We start from the raw sequence: 16804 nt of genomic DNA on the forward strand, positions 1-16804 counted from the left end.
TGCCGTACCCCTCTCAACTGGTCTGAAACCGGTGAACGTCAGCTTTTGGGTAATGACTTAATCACAGAAGCAGAAGAAATGTGCAAAGTCATTCGTGATAACCTCAAAGCAGCCCAATCCCGCCAGAAGAGCTACTATGATAGTAAGCACCGTGATTTGGCTTTCGAGATCGGAGATCATGTTTACCTCCGTGTCTCTCCTATGAAAGGTACTCGTCGCTTCGGTATCAAAGGGAAGCTTGCCCCTAGATACGTGGGACCTTTCAAGATTGTCAGCAAGAGAGGCGACCTCGCCTATCAACTCGAGCTTCCTTCAAACTTTGCAAGTGTTCATGACGTGTTCCATGTCTCTCAGCTTCGAAAGTGCTTCAAGACTCCTGACCGCACCGTCAACTTCGAGGACATTGAGCTCCAAGAAGATCTCTCTTATCGTGAGCACCCAGTTGCTATTCTTGAAGAGACTGAACGCAAGACTCGCAACAAGTCAATCAAATTTCTCAAAGTCAAGTGGTCACACCATTCCGACCGTGAAGCTACCTGGGAACGCGAGGATCACCTCCGTTCTAAGTACCCGGAGTTCTTTCAGTCCTAGATCTCGGGACGAGATCTTTTCGTAGTGGTGGAGTGTTGTAACGCCCCAGATGTAACTTTCCCTTCTTGTACTCCAACTCTTGCCGTTTCCGGCGTTAAGTTATATTTATTTCTCGGGTTCGGGTCTTTGTCTCCGTGTGTTGTTTTCGTTTTCATGCATCTCACATCATGTCATCATGTGCATTGCATTTGCATACGTGTTCGTCTCATGAATTCGAGCATTTTCCCCGTTGTCCGTTTTGCATTCCGGCGCTTCGTTCTCCTCCGGTGGTCATTTATAGATTTCTTTCGTGTTTGGGGATTAAACATTTCCGGATTGGACCGAGACTTGCCAAGCGGCCTTGGTTTACTACCGGTAGACCGCCAGTCAAGTTTCGTATCATTTGGACTTCGTTTGATACTCCAACGGTTAACCGAGGGACCGAAAAGGCCTCGTGTGTGTTGCAGCCCAACACCCCTCCAACTTGGCCAAAAACCCACCAAACTCTGCTCCATGTCCTAGAGCGTTCGATCACGATCGCGTGGCCGAAAACCGCACCTCATTTCGACTCTCCTAGCTCCCCCTATGCCTATGTATACACCCCCCTCCAAAAATTCGCGGATCCCCCTCCTCAAACCCTAGAAATCAGATCTCGCCGCCGCCGGACACGTCCGGACGGACAGGACGTTGTCCGCCCGCCGCCACCGACCTATCAGGGGGCACCACGTGGCCCTCCGAGCCCCACTTCGCCGCCTCTCCTCCGCGCGGCCCGGCGAGCCCGCGGGAGGCCCGCTCGAGCCGCCCCCGGGCCAGATCCACTCGCGCCGCCCCGTGCTTCTTCGTCCTCCATCGCGCCCGAGCGCCGCAGCCCGCCTGCGGTCGCGCACTGCCGCCTGCCTCCCTCGCCGACGGGAGCCGCCACCTCTCCGCCGCGAGCCGCTGCGAGCCGCTGCGAGCCGCGCCCGGCAGAGCTCCGCCGCCCCGCACCGGAGCTCCTCCCGAGCCAGCTCCGACCTCCTCCGCCCCGCGGCTTCCTCTCCGGCGATGAGCTCCGGCCACCGCGACCCTCTCTCCGGCGAGCTCCCTCCGACTCCGGCATAAACAGTGTTTCCGGTGAACCTCGATCCGCGTGCTTTTCAGATCTGGATCTAGGATCCCGACGGTTGACTTTCCTCTGAAACCCTAATTTTTTGTGCATACTTTGACCTGCCGTAACTTTGCATCCGTAGCTCCATTTTGGGCATATAGTATATCAAAATGTTTGCCTCGACGAGTACATCATTTCGTTCCATTGCATAATTTTCATTTGAGCTCATCTTGATGCACAAAATGCTGTTAGAAGGAGGCTTCGTGAGTTAATTGTCAGATCTGCTAGTTCATCTTAGACTTTTGTCATTTTTGCCATGATTATTGTGTGCATGATATGCTTGTGAGTCCTTCATATGTTTTGTTAAGGATTTTGTCTTCTTTCCAGAGGTGCAGCCCATGCATTTTTAGAATGTGTGTGGTGACTTGTGCAAGCTTGCAAAGTGAGGCACCCGGTTAAGCTGTTTTCAGAGACTTAGTAGTTTTCACTAAGTCTGGGATTATTTAGTTCCTGATGCCATATGTTCAGCTTGTTTGCTAGTGATCCGTGCCTCTTTTGAGGATGATCAGTAAAGGAGTTTTGTTAATCATGTTATGTTATATCCATCCATGTCTTTGTTTGAAATTATGGAGCAACCTAGCTAGAGTCAATCGAGCTCTACTTTTGCTTCGTGGTGAATCTGGGCAGATCGTAAACTCGTTTGCGATTTTGCCGATGCTATTGTAGTTGACCCGTGCATGCTATGCCATTGTTCTTGCCATGTATAGCTAGTATTTTGTGCCTTCTTAATGGATGTATGCCTGCCTTGCCATGACTTGCACCGTGGTGAGTGCATCGAGCTCATTTACATGCCTTCGTGAGTTATATTTCAGCATGTCTCAGTTTTCACTAAGTCTGAAAACTGATTGTGTTTTAGCTATGTTCGTGTGCCCGTTAGTATATTTTGTGAACACTTTTGGCCCCATGTCACTTTGGGTCTTTTGTTAAGCTTGTTGAGTAGCTCCATGCCATGTTCTTACTTGTCTTAATCAGGTCATGTATCATGTTGTTTTGCTGCTCCGAAGAGGGCTTCGTGATCTGAAATTTCAGACAAGTGTTAATTTCACTAAGTCTGGAATCTGTTTTGCATTTGCGTTTTTGCCATGCTTGTTTGAACCTCATAATGGATGAATTGGCCGTGGCTCAGTGCTAGTCTTTTGTTAAGCATCTTGTGTGCATCCCTGCCATGTATTTTGTTGTCATGTTTGGTGGCTGTAGCATGTTCATTTCATTGCATTTAGATGCCTACTTGCTGTAAATCGCAGACCGGTGTCATATCTTAAAACGCTTGCCATTTCCAAACCGTAACTCCGATTCCGGCGTTCTTTATATCGTTTTCAAGCGATTTCATCTCATCTTTCCAGTGGCACCCTTGGAATTCCAAGTTGAGGCCAGGTTCATGCATTTCCTGTCATATCTTGCATTTTGCATCCCGCATCGCATCCCGCATAGCATATCATCATTTCATCTTATTGCTTGGTCTTGCACGTGGTTGATTGTATCCTTGTTGCTTGTTTGTCTTGTTGGGTAGAGCCGGGAGACGAGTTCGCTACCGAGGAGCCCGTTGAGTTTGCTTGTGAGGATTCAGTCAACTCTGACAACTGTGCAGGCAAGATGATCATACCCTCGAAATCACTACTATCTTAGCTAAGCTAGTTTGCTCGCTCTTGCTATGCCAATGCTACGATGCCTACCTTTTGCTTGTCAGCCTCCCAATTGCCATGTTGAAACTCTAACCCACCTTGTCCTAGCAAACCGTTGTTTGGCTATGTTACCGCTTTGCTCAGCCCCTCTTATAGCGTTATTAGTTGCAAGGTGAAGATTGGAGGCCGTTCCTTGCTGGAACATTTATTTACTTGTTGGGATATCATTATATTGCTATGTTATATTAATGCATCTATATACTTGGTAAAGGGTGGAAGGCTCGGCCTCTCGCCTAGTGTTTTGTTCCACTCTTGCCGCCCTAGTTTCTGTCATATCGGTGTTATGTTCCCGGATTTTGCGTTCCTTACGCGGTTGGGTTATAATGGGAACCCCTTGATATTTCGCCTTGATTAAAGCTTTTCCAGCAATGCCCAACCTTGGTTTTACCATTTGCCACCTAGCCTTTTCTTTCCCTTGGGTTCTGCAGACTCAAGGGTCATCTTATTTTACCCCCCCCCCCTCGGGCCAGTGCTCCCTCTGAGTGTTGGTCCGAACTAGGCAGCCTACGGGGCCACCTCAGGGAAACTTGAGGGTTGGTTTTACTCGTAGCTTGACCTATCTGAGTGTGCCCTAAGAAAGAGATATGTGCAGCTCCTATCGGGATTTGTCGGCACATCGGGCGGTGTTGCTGGTCTTGTTTTAACCTGTCGAAGTGTCTTGAGTTACCGAGATACCGAGTCTGATCGGAATGTCTTGGGAGGAGGTCTATTCCTTCTTTAACCGTGAGGGCTTGTCATGGGCTAAGTTGGGACTCCCCTGCAGGGATTGAACTTTCGAAAGCCGTGCCCACGGTTATGGACAGATGGGAATTTGTTAATGTCCGGTTGTAGATAACTTGAACCTTAATTAAATTAAAATGAATCAACCGAGTGGGTTACCGTGATGGCCTCTTCTCGGCGGAGTCCGGGAAGTGGACACGGTGTTGGAGTAATGCTTGTGCAGGTTGTTCCTTTAGATTCTCGCTCGTGCTTTGCCTCCTCTTCTCGCTCTCTTTTGCGTATAAGTTAGCCACCATAAATGCTAGTCGCTTGCTGCAGCTCCACATACATTTGCCTTATCCTTCCTATAAGCTTAAATAGTCTTGATCGCGAGGGAGCGAGATTGCTGAGTCCCTGCCGCTCACAGATACTATAACTCTAGATGCAGGTCCAGGTGATTCCGCTCCAGGTGATGACTACGAGCTCAAGTGGGAGTTCGACGAGGACTCTCAGCGTTACTATGTTTCCTTTCCCGATGATCAGTAGTGGTGCCTAGTTGGGGTTCGATTCAGGGCCTTGTCGCATGTTGGGTTTTCTTCTATTTTGGCGCCGTAGTCGGGCCATGAGTGTTTGCATGATGGATGTTATTTATGTACTCTGATGTGACGTGGCGAGTGTAAGCCAACTATGTATCTCCCCCTTTTATTATATATTACATGGGATGTTGTAATGATTGCCTGACTTGCGACATTGCTTTCAATGCGGTTATGTCTCTAAGTCGTGCCTCGACACGTGGGAGCTATAGCCGCATCGAGGGCGTTACAGCGCTCGTCGCCAAATTATGCATATAGTACTATTAAAAAGGCTAGTCACAATAATGGTGTCCAGCACAACCCACCCCTCAAATAAAACTAAGAGGGTGCTTGGATACGTTTTAGTCCCATGACTAAAAGTAGTGGGACTAAAACATGCTAGCCTCACCCATGCTTGGATCCAAATACTAAAAAGGCTAAAATCAAGTTAATGAGCATTTATTATCCTCCAAACCCTCCAATCCAGAACTCGCCTGTGTTAAAGGAGAGGAGTTAAATGAGTAGAGAGATGACTAGTCCACATTTTATGAGGGGTACCCCTGACTAAAAAAAATAGTCTCAAGAGTAGTTTTAGCCCCTCTTTACTCAGGGGTGCTTGGAACTTTAGCCTCTTAAAGAGACTATTTTTAGTCAGACTAAAATAAGTCCCTTGGATCCAAGCACCCTCTAAGCATCCTACAATTCTTTGACAAAACTAAGCACCCTAAAATTCTTTGACAACTAAACTGCTGGCTATATGATGTTGGCCATATATATTTTACGTATATAATGTGAAGAAACGAGTGGTAGTACTATACCAACTAAAAGATGAAATGTAAGAAATACTAGTATGTACGTACTGAAGAGTTAAAGTAACGAGAAGAAACATAAAATAGTTCTGCTGGGGGCTCAGCACAACACACCCCTCAAATTAAATTAAGCACACCTGAAATTAAACTTTGCAACTGTTCCAGTAGACACTGCATTAGAACCACCATGAGCAACAACACTGCCACCTTACTCGGAGTCCTCGTCCACGTCCTCGACTTCGTCCTTGTCCCTCTTCCTCTTGGCCGATACTTCTTTGCTTGAACCGCACACTTGGCTGTTGCTCTTCATCCAACCCTTGTAGATATTGAAGCAAAGGTAGCCATCCATTGCAGCGTACTGGATGTGGTCTATATCTAGTACATTCCGCTGCCATGCATGACGATGAAACGTGTATGGAGGTTTCACCAGTTTACCGTACGAAGGATGAACCATGGCTCCTGCCAGGGTCAGCATTGAAGGCTGACGAGAGGGCACCAGCCGATTCTTCTGGAGGTCGAAGGGGTTGCCTACAACGAGGCCTATCCGACCCAGGATTTCTTTGTCGTTACCAAAGTCTACAGTAACAAATTTGACTAGGTTGCTCCCGAGGAAGTCCTTAAAATCCTGGCACTCAACGTCGGCATGGCATATGTGGTAGACCAAGCATAAGTCATGCACGCAAACCTGGATCACGGCGGGCTTCTTCCTCTCTTCGTCCTTTAGATCCTTCTCTCGTCCCAGGACTATGGTGTACTCAACATCTAGCCCAGCGACCCACTCATCATCTGAGTTTTCGAACATGTGTCTGAAGCGAGAAAGGCATCCTTTCACCATCGCCGAAGAACGGGTGTAGATGATGTCGAACTCATCACCGGTGATGGTTCTAACCTTGTACGCACCGCCGATCATGGAGATTTGGGACGCCATGGATTTGGGAGGAGGGTTAGGATTAGTGGAACTGCCATAATGTGAATGGACAGGATGACTAGGAGCGAACCGCCGTAGTAGTGAAGGACGTGCGGGGACGAGTAGGAGCAAACTGCCAGCGTGCGAACGGCAAGGTAGTGGCTTTCCATTCTCCCATGATACGGGATTCCGAGAGCCCTTGGATCTGAGATTGAACGGTTGCATGGCGTGATTCTAGACCTATGGGTGAATATCCTATCCTGGAGGGTTATTCTGCAAATTTTTAGCAACTTAGCATGCGACCGTTTGATCTCAGATCCAAGGGCTGCCAGCAGCCCGTATCATGGTCGCGCCTACCACGACCGTTGCGTCGCTCGCGCGGTCGCGCCCTTGGAGATTTAACATGGTGCGTTAGGCTATCTGATGTTGGCATGTCATACATAGTCATCACTTAGTCACTCATACTACAACAAGGTTGGCAATAAGTGTATTTTTTGTTACTCCTCTCTATCTCTTTCTTCGTACTCAAGGAAGAAACGGTGCTAGTAAGCGCGTGTATTTATTGCAATTGCCAAGGAGTGACCTCTTCCAATGAAATGGTGTTGCTAAGTTTGCTTCATTTAATTAGCTATAGACTCAAAATTGTCTTTTCACCTGGGTACACGTGCTTAGCACCGTTTCTTCCTTGGGTCACCAAACTAGTCTCTCTCTTCTTGATTACCTTGCCACATCAGACTTTATGCCTATGTGGCAAGCTTAAGCATCTGTAGGAGCAAGTAAAAGTAAGTACAATGGTGCGCTTTACATGGCATTTTTGCATATGTGGGGGAAAGAGAGGGAAGGAAAAAGTGGAGAAGTGGGCTCTCATGCAAGAGCCAGCCTCTACTACACGGTGGAGCATTGGGAGAGACACCTGTATGGAGGTGGTCAGGAATCTGGGAGACTCACGCCGGTCGTAGTGCCGCAGTTAAAATGATAATGGCAAGTCAAATCATGGGGCCCCACCTGTCCAGCAGTAACTCGCTGTCAAATCACACAGCCTTACGTTTGCAGCAGCCTACTCCCTCATCTTCTCGCGTCTCTGTCGAACCGACTAGGCGGAACTACCCCGCCGCCTACTGCACAGGAAAAGCCCCGCCCTCAACTTTTAAATAGTATACAGTATACAAATTTTGTATACATGGATTGCGCCCGCGCCATGGAGCAAAGCGTCTAGAAAACGGAGGAGACACGGTGGTCTTGCAATACAGAAGAGGGAGAGGCGAGACGGTGGTTTTGGAATGGAGATGATGGATAGGAGAGGAGGTGGATTTGCAATGGAGAAGAGGGAGAGAAGCGTGCGACAGCGATTTAGGATTGGACGAGAGGGCCGGCGCGCTCTGACTGGATCAAAATTAAAATCAATTCACCCTTCAATTAAGAAAGTGACCCCACATTAACTAGTCTCCCTTTTATTCTGGGTCATAATTGACCATGATTTTCGCACATAAAATATATGTTATACGTTGTATACAAGGCCACTATCAAAATTACAATTTGCAACTATACAAGGCCACTAACATTAATCGAGGCAAAATTGATGGCGTTTTCCTCATACTAGCTCCCGAGGACATTAAAATCCCTTGTGTGCATGCGGGAGTGCGAAGGTTAGCTTGGATTCCCAACATTAATCAACCAATGAGGAGTAAGAGGGTTGGCTTGTTGTGCTTGGGAGAGAAAAACCACATTAATTAACATGACAATCAAGGTGACAAGCTAGCTAGCAACATTGACTTAAACATAGCATTGATTTTTACCTTGGTACCTGTAATATGAGTTTGTGGCCTTGTAAAAAAATGGTGAAAGTATAATTTGAAAGTACATTCAGATACGAACCAAATGGTACAATTTTTGGTGACATGCATTCACATTTTGCTTGTCAAATACAGTACGTGGTCAAACTTTGACCCAAAATACGTGAAACAACAAAAAAATACTTCCAAGACCAGCGCCGCTCTTCCGCTCTTCTCCTCTTAAACCACCGCCGCTCCTCTCCTGTTCCAATCTAAATGCAGCGCCGCTCCTATCCTCTTCCATTTCAAAACCACCGCCCCTCCTCTCCTGTTCCGGTCCAAAACCAGCGTCGCTCCTCTCCCGTTCTTATCCAAAACCAGCACCGATCCTCTCCTCTTCCATTCAAAAAAACCACCGCCGGCGAGTGAAGGTGCTGTGGAGAAGTAGATCGATGGAGGAGTACAACCGATACATGAGGATCGCAGACGGCGACCCTGTGAAGCTAGCTAGGATGTTGGAGATACCGTCTTGGTTTGACAACAAGGACCAACTAGCGGCGACGGCGACATCCATGGCCAAATATCTGCAACAGAGCAAAAAGGCGATGATACTCCCGGAGGGAGTCGCGCCGGAGTACATAGAGCTGCTTCTCTGCGCCATGGAGCAAACAGATTCACCGAATCCGATCGTGAGGGAGCGGTGGTGGGAGTATCGATCCCAGATGGAGCATCCACCAGAGATTGAAGGATCGAGCATCTATAGGGTGCCGTTTGTGAGGGTGTCCTGCCAGAGCGAGTTGGTGGAGTCTTCGTCGATCGAACCCAACTGTAAGAGGAGAAAAGCAATTGGCCCGACGACGCTTCCCTGCCATCGTCTCCGTCGCCGTTCACATCGTCTCATGGGGCGGCTGTCTGCCGCCGAGGAATAGGAGGCGGCTGCCCCCCCAGCCCAACAGTCGGGCAGGTTGTGAATTGTCAGGAGGAGCTTAGGGTTGTCAGTATTTGCAGGTTGTGAATTGTGTTTTGTGTTGTGTATTTTGAGAGTACTTTCAGATATGAATGTCTTTTGAATTTCAGATTTGGAGTATTGAGCATACAAAGTATTTTATGAATTCTAGAGATCTATTTTTAGCACTTAAAAATGTAGTTTCATAGGAGTATAAAAGTGCAGACAATGTGATTCTCGGAGAAGAAACTGCAAGTTTTAGTTTCAGATTAGAAACTGCAAGTTCAGTTTCAGATAAGAAACTACAACTTTCAGAGCCAGATCATTTATATTAGCATGGCCTTTTCAAACAGGGTTAACATCATGTTGGAAGTTTTATTCATGGTAGAAAATGGAACTACCAGCCAGTTAACATCATGCTGATCAACATTCATGCATAGCACATCTTCATATGATGCACAGTCAAAATGCCCACACAATGTCGAGTGTGCGAAACACAGAGAAAATGAGGGACGAAGTTTTGCAAGTGTTGGACGTGGTTTTGGGCTGCCCCGTCTAGGCTTTTATTTTTAACATGCGTAGGCCACGACCTCGGATGGGATGTTCATAGGCCTATTTGTATTTTCTTAGGGCCGTCATGTATCGACCGGCCTATGGACCTCCCATCCGAGGTTTTATTTTTGGCAGCCCAATTTATGTATTTTTTTGAAGAAAATGCAGAGGTATGTTCTATTTTTCTATATAAGAATAGGAACGCCATGTCCAACTTATGTTTCCCTTCTAACTATATTATATATATTTAAATTATTTTATATGTTGACTGTTTAGTTCACATACTCCCTCCTTTTCGGTTTATAAGGCTTATCTCAAAATTTTAGTTTTTCAATTTTATAAGGCTCAATTTGGTTGTTTTCCATCACATGTTCAGATTCCAAGGTGCATTAAATCATTGCATGCAATTATTAAGAGAAAATTGACCAACGCATGTACTTTATGCATGCATGCATTGCAACTTATGCATTGATAAACATAATTTTTTGAGGAAAACAAGTGCATTAATTAGGTGCTTTTGCAAACTACAAAAAGTATTCCACCATTCATCATCTACCTTAGTTGGTGAGATTTTTGAATTGAGCCCTATAAACCGAAAAGGACGGAGTAATTGGCAAATAGATCTCGCCGCCACCCCCCGCCTCCTGACTCCGGGCGCGCCTGCCCCCCTCAGCAAGTACGCTCGCATGCCCCATGTAGTCGCCGGCCATATCCACGGGGGAATGGCTGGAAGACAGGCAGATGTACAAGATGCATCTCCCACATGTCTACAAAGCCTTCCCGCGGATGCTCCAGCTGCTCGACTCCGTCACGCCGGCGGTGCTGCAGGAGACTCGAGGGAGGAGATGGAGGGAGCGGGCGATGCGGATCCGCGACGACGCTCTCTCCTGGACCCAGTGCACGCATGAATGGAGGGAAGCAGAGGAGGCACTACAACAAGAACCCCCCTATTTCAACGCATGGATGCGTTGTCGTTTGTCCGCATAAACGTTGCAAAGGTCTACACCAATGGATTCATATGTGTTGTCGTTGGTGGCGTTGCAAGGGTCTACAACAACGTATATAGATCCGTTGGTGATCTGGGAAATAATGTGTTGCAAAGCAACAACGTATTCATGCAATGCTTCTATGCGTTGGTGCTTGCAAAATAGAATAACCTCCATATATAATTATTTATAACACTGTTGTTGTATGCACTGGTGCTTATAAAATAGAATAACCTCCATATATAATCCTTTGTAACAGTAGGTAGTTTGAATGGCAGTACAAGGTAGAACTTTAGTAAAATTCGATAGAGTAGAAATGAAAATGATATATTGATTCAATGGAACAATCTGTTACATTACAATGGAAGTATCATCAATTAGGAGTACATCACTTCCTTCGAAAAATAAAATAAAACAAAATATAAAATTTCTAAACATTCAGAGAATTGTCTTGTTTTTCCTCCAAGTACCAAGAACCATCATATGTTCTCCAAGATCCAAGTAATCATCTTGTATTGAAATTCTCACCTACAAAGAAAAATAAACATAATATGTATTGTACATAAAAGGATCCACATAAAAATTACAAAGTGTGCAAGAAAAGATTGTTGGGGGAGAAGAAATAATCTTATGTATGTGTAACAAATGACTTAGTAGGAGGACATGCTAAAACACTGATTATCTTTGACCAATCCAGTGTGCATGTTCACTGCGAACAGCCAGCGGCATGTATTCACTACTAACAATTATCCATAGATTATATTATATCAAGAATGATATGCATTCAGCAACCAACTAAATGATGAGTAGGAAAGCAATAATATCGACTATACAAAATTGGATATTTCCGTCTTCTAAAGGTCTCAGCACTAACTAGTTTAGTGTCACGATTACCCACGTACTGCTCATGCTTGCTATGACGTATTAGGAGAAAAGAACTCAATGCCAACAGCTCAAAGTCATTAACTAATCTACATCACAAAAAATTTCGTAGTTACCTGAGAACTACAATGTCACATTATAATTTCTCAATCAAGATTCAAGAATAAGACTCTTAGAACTAGTAGAAGAAACAACATGAAAAAGAAACACTTCTTTAGATTTGGTCTTTTCTAGGAAAAAGTAGTGGAGTTTTGTTTCTAGAGAAGGTAGGATCCAAGGTGTTTACAGGGAAATAAAAATAATTTAATGTGGCAATATTTGATTTTTCAAGACCAACCTATCAATAAGCTGAATATATATTTAAGAAAAAAGCATCAGGGGCGACCTATGTAATGGCTGAACAATATGAATAATAGCAAACCTAACTAATGGATGAACAATTCTATGTCAGTACTTACCCAGTTATAAGAAACACTGCCCATGTGCCTTTCCTGCCAATGTAGAATATCATATGCCCAACAGGATTTGATCTTTGGTCACAATTCAGCTCCCTAATCATGTATCATTTGTCATGCATTGAATACCTGAATATCAATACCTATATGAATCTACAAAATATAGGCATGTACAAAAGTTATGATCGGAAAAAATAGACATATACTGGCACACTTAACTAACAAAGACTCGCTGGACTAGTTAGTGTAAAAATTAAGGATATGGAATAAATAAGAATGCTGCGTCATGAGGAGGAGATAAGGAAATGGACACCTTAGTGGACTGAACCAGGGGAGGATTTATCAAGTAAGCGAATGGGTTGCCCGACTTTCTGTGATTATGTCATAAGCTATACATTTCCATCTGCCCCTGAAGCTGCACGCCAATAAAGAAAGTTAATCCCTTACACGATCAGCCAAGGCAAATTAATGATTTTAACACAATCTTATCAATCTGCGCATCTATTGTCAACAGTTCAAAACCTAACCTGTAGGACTGTTTCATACCAACATCATGGTTACTGCATTGTTTAGATACTGATAGACTGCTAGCTGACATCTTGCAAGCACAAAAATTGCAAGGGAAAAAAATCATATGATGAGATACAGGTGGAACAAATAATACTAACCATTGCATGGAAAAAGGGGCCATGGACTCAATAAGGAGCTAGACGGTTTCATGATTATTATTGTACGCATTGTACATATTATTGAGTAAATTTTGCAATGGATAGTAAAAAAGAGAATCTGATCAAGAGAAAGATTAGAGAAGAGATAACAAGTAGTTCGTTCAATTTGCAAGAATTTTAAAACATACAGATCTTCTATATTTTTTATTTGGGAATGAATATCATCTACCGTATAGGTACTAATATAAGGAGAAGCAATATCAGCAGCAATGGCAACAGCAATCATCGGCAGCAGCAATAGCAACCAGCGGCGATAGCAAACAATCAGCGTTAGCGGTAATCATCTTCTATCTACTGTATAGGAAGTTAGGAACTAAGGAGCAGCATCGGCCTAGTAATCAGCGGCAGTAGCAAACAATCAGTGTCACATGGTTGTACTTTCAATCAGCACGGAAGCACCACACAGAGACATCAGACATGCACACGAGCCAACCACGCACGCAGCTATAGACAAACGCACGCGAGACCACCAGAGCTTGGGCACGCCGGGCGCCAAAATAAATCCAAAAGGGGCACCACTACCGCCGAAGGCTTCGCGAGCCAAAAGAACCACCCGCACGCGCGGGATCCAATTGGCAGTTGAGGAACACGGCCGGAGTTCCACCCTATCCTACTCTCACCTCGGGTCCATCTCCACTGCCGGCCAGCACCGAGCATCACCCTACACACAGCTTGTTTCAGATCCATGCCCGAGCCTGCAGCAGCGACGCGGAGCAGTGGCCTCCGAAACAGAGGCGAGCGAGCTGCGCCGGCAATCCGTGTCGACTAGTACTGCAGGACGCGTGCAGTGGCGTGGAGGACGTCACCAAGGAAGAATATAGGGCGAGTGCACTGAGGGGGAGCCTGACCTATGAGCGACGTCACGGGACAGCGCCGGATCTAGGCAGAATTGAAGGTGGCGGCGACCGCAATGGAAGATAGATGGGAAAGAGGGGAATCGGGGGAGAGAGATGGCGGGCGAGGTATTGATGGGGGGTGCGGGTATGGGGTGGTTTGATTTATTTTAGGGAGAGGAGGTTAGCTCTAAGCGCCGTAGGCCATGAGGAGTTTTTTTTAATCATCCTTAGGGATGAGGAGGTTAGCTTTAAGTGCGGGAGGTGGGAGGTGGGATAAACAACAGATCCTATAATATCGTTGGTACAAATGTGTTGGTATAGGGGGTTTTTTGTTATAGTGAGGAAGCTGCGAGAGAGGAAGCCGAGGAGGCACCAAATCCGTTCTCTCACTCGCGCAGGTATGCTCGGATGTGCAAGGATCATGTGGATTGGGAGCTGCTGAATCTAGCCCTGCGGATCTACTTCGAAGGAGATTTCTCGGAGAAGCACAGGATGCCCCACCACAGTGAGCCGCCGATTGCGTTCGTTCGATGTGCGAAAGGAGAAGTGAATTCAGGAGATCCACGCCGTGCTGCGAGATGGGAATGCTTGACTGGACTCCTGCCAACCAGCACACCACCGGAGCCGGAGCAGGTGGATCCCCTACCTTACCTCTCCCCCAAACCTGCAGAAGATTGAAATTAGGCTTGCAATCTGCTTCAATTGAGCTGTCTAGTGGTTATTTCTGCTTCCTGAGAGACAACATCTGGCTGGAGGATGATCAGGAACCAGGAACTCTGATGAATTTCACCTAACACAATGGGGGGGAGCGCCGGTTGGGCTGTGGTACGGCCCACCTTCGCCCCAAATGGGGGCACAATCTGGGCAGGCTCCTGTAATTTCCCAAGATCAATCTGCTGGTGGTTCTGACTCTCAGATCAGTGGGAAATCTCAAGGCAAGAATCAGCAAAAGAAGAGATAGGACATCCAGAAAACTGCTCCTGCCCCTGCTTCTGGCCTTATGGCATACTCTGAGGTGATCTGCTACAACTGTGGGGAACCAGGGCATCATTTGCATAAATGTGTCAAGCCCAAGAGTTGTTTTATCTGAAAAATGGTTACCCATAAAGTTGAGAATTGCCCTGTCAGAAGGAAAACCTACAGTTCTGCTAGATATGTTGGAAGTGATAGAAATACTTCGTACTTCCATGCAGTAGCTAACCAGAGGAGGAAAACCCTCATTCACTCCCTTGATGGACCTAATGGCCCTGTTACTGAGGTAGATGAGGTGCTGAAAGTGGCTAGTGACTTCTACAAAGACCTGTTTAAGAAAGAAAACCCTTCTGGGTTCTCTCTACAAAACAATTTTTTCTCTGCTTCTGAAAAAGTCTCTCCTGCTCAAAATGAGCTGCTAGAAGCCCCTTTTTCAGAGACAGAGGTGAAGCAAGCCATTTTTAGATCTTATCCTGATGAGGCTCCTGGTCCTGATATGATTCCCTTCTTGTTTTGCCAACATTTTTGGGACTTTGGTGAAAAATGATCTCTTAGATCTTTTCCAAGCCTTTCATAGAGGAGAGTTGGATCCAGCAACTTACTCATGGGGGGTCTGTTGTGGTCAATTTAGATAACTGTGAAAGTGATTTTTTCCTTGCTGGTAAAGGCCTTAGGCAAGGTGACCCCATCTCCCCGCTTTTGTTTAATTTAGTAGTGGACGTTCTTACTAAAATGCTGAGCAAAGCTGCTGATCATAGTCTGATTGCAGGGCTCTGTCCTGAGGTCTGCCCTGGTGGCATCATCTGCCTTCAATATGCAGATGATACCATCCTTTTCTTAGACAATGACTCCACACATGCTAGCAATCTGAAAACTGTTCTAACCTGGTTTGAACAAGTCTCAGGCATGAGAATCAACTACTCTAAAAGTGAACTCATCCCTATCAACATGGATGATCAGGAGTTAGCTGACTTCCTCTCTATTCTAGTCTGTAATAAACTTAACTTCCCCATTAAGTACCTAGGTATCCCTATCCACTATGATAAACTGAGGAGAGAGGATATCCAACCCCTTCTGGATAAAATCATTAAAAGGATTGCCGGGTGGAGGGGCAAACTTCTCTCTTGCAGATGTAGATTGATCCTCATACAAGCTTGTTTGGCTAGCATTCCAGTGTATCTCCTCTCCTTCTTCAAGTTCCTTAAATGGGCAGTGAACCTCATCAATTCTCAGATATCTCATTGCTTGTGGAATGATTTTGAGGGGAATAGGAAGCTACACCTTGCTAATTGGGCCCTAGTCTCTATGAAAAGAGATTTTGGAGGCCTAGGCATACCTAACCTCCAAGGAATTAACATCTGTCTTCTAGGGTCTTGGATTAAAAGATTCTATGAGGAAGACCTGAAACCCCGGAAGCTTCTTATTTCCCATAAATACCTAGGAAATAAACCTAATATCTTTGTCCCTTGCTCCAACCCTAAGACCTGTCCGGCCGTCGATCTGTCCGGCCGTCTCCTGCCAGTCATGTCAACGGTACGGGAGCTTAGATCTCGCATAGAGTCAAACTATGAAAACAAGTATCCTTTGAGAGGTAAAACAGCTTACCACGCTGGCTTGGCGCTTCGCGCAGAATCCGTGGTCCTCGATAGTGGGAGGGGGAACCTCGGCACTCTTGAATAGCACCTTCCGGGCATCTTCCTGAGTTGTGTCGAAGAGCATGTACAGAGTTCGGTGCTGGGCCGGGTCGAACTCCCACAAGTTGAAAGCCCATTGTTGGCACAGGAGGATCCGGCGGATGAGCATGACTGGAATACGTTGACAAGTTTAAGCTTCTTGTTCACCATGTTTTGAATACATGTTTGGAGTACGGTCAGCTCCCCCGAACTACCCCAGGACAGGCCCTTCTCTTGCCAGGAGGTGAGCCGCGTGGGGAAGCCAGATCGGAACTCGGGGGCCGCGGCCCATTTAGGGTCACGCGGCTCGTGATGTAGAACCACTCTGATTGCCACCGCTTTATGGTCTCCATGAAGGAGCCCTCGAGCCATGTGATGCTGGGCATCTTGCCCACCATGGTGCCTCGGCACTCCGCCTGGCGGCCGCTAAGTACCTTCGGCTTGACATTGAAGGTCTTCAGCCATAAGCCGAAGTGGGGCTTGATGCGGAGGAAGGCCTCGCACACGACGATAAACGCCGAGATGTTGAGGATGAAGTTCGGGGCCAGATCGTGGAAATCCAGGCCATAGTAGAACATGAGCCCCCGGACGAATGGGTGGAGAGGGAATCCCAGTC

Source organism: Triticum aestivum, chromosome 3A, assembly GCF_018294505.1.
Source record: "Triticum aestivum cultivar Chinese Spring chromosome 3A, IWGSC CS RefSeq v2.1, whole genome shotgun sequence".
Lineage (NCBI taxonomy): Eukaryota > Viridiplantae > Streptophyta > Magnoliopsida > Poales > Poaceae > Triticum > Triticum aestivum.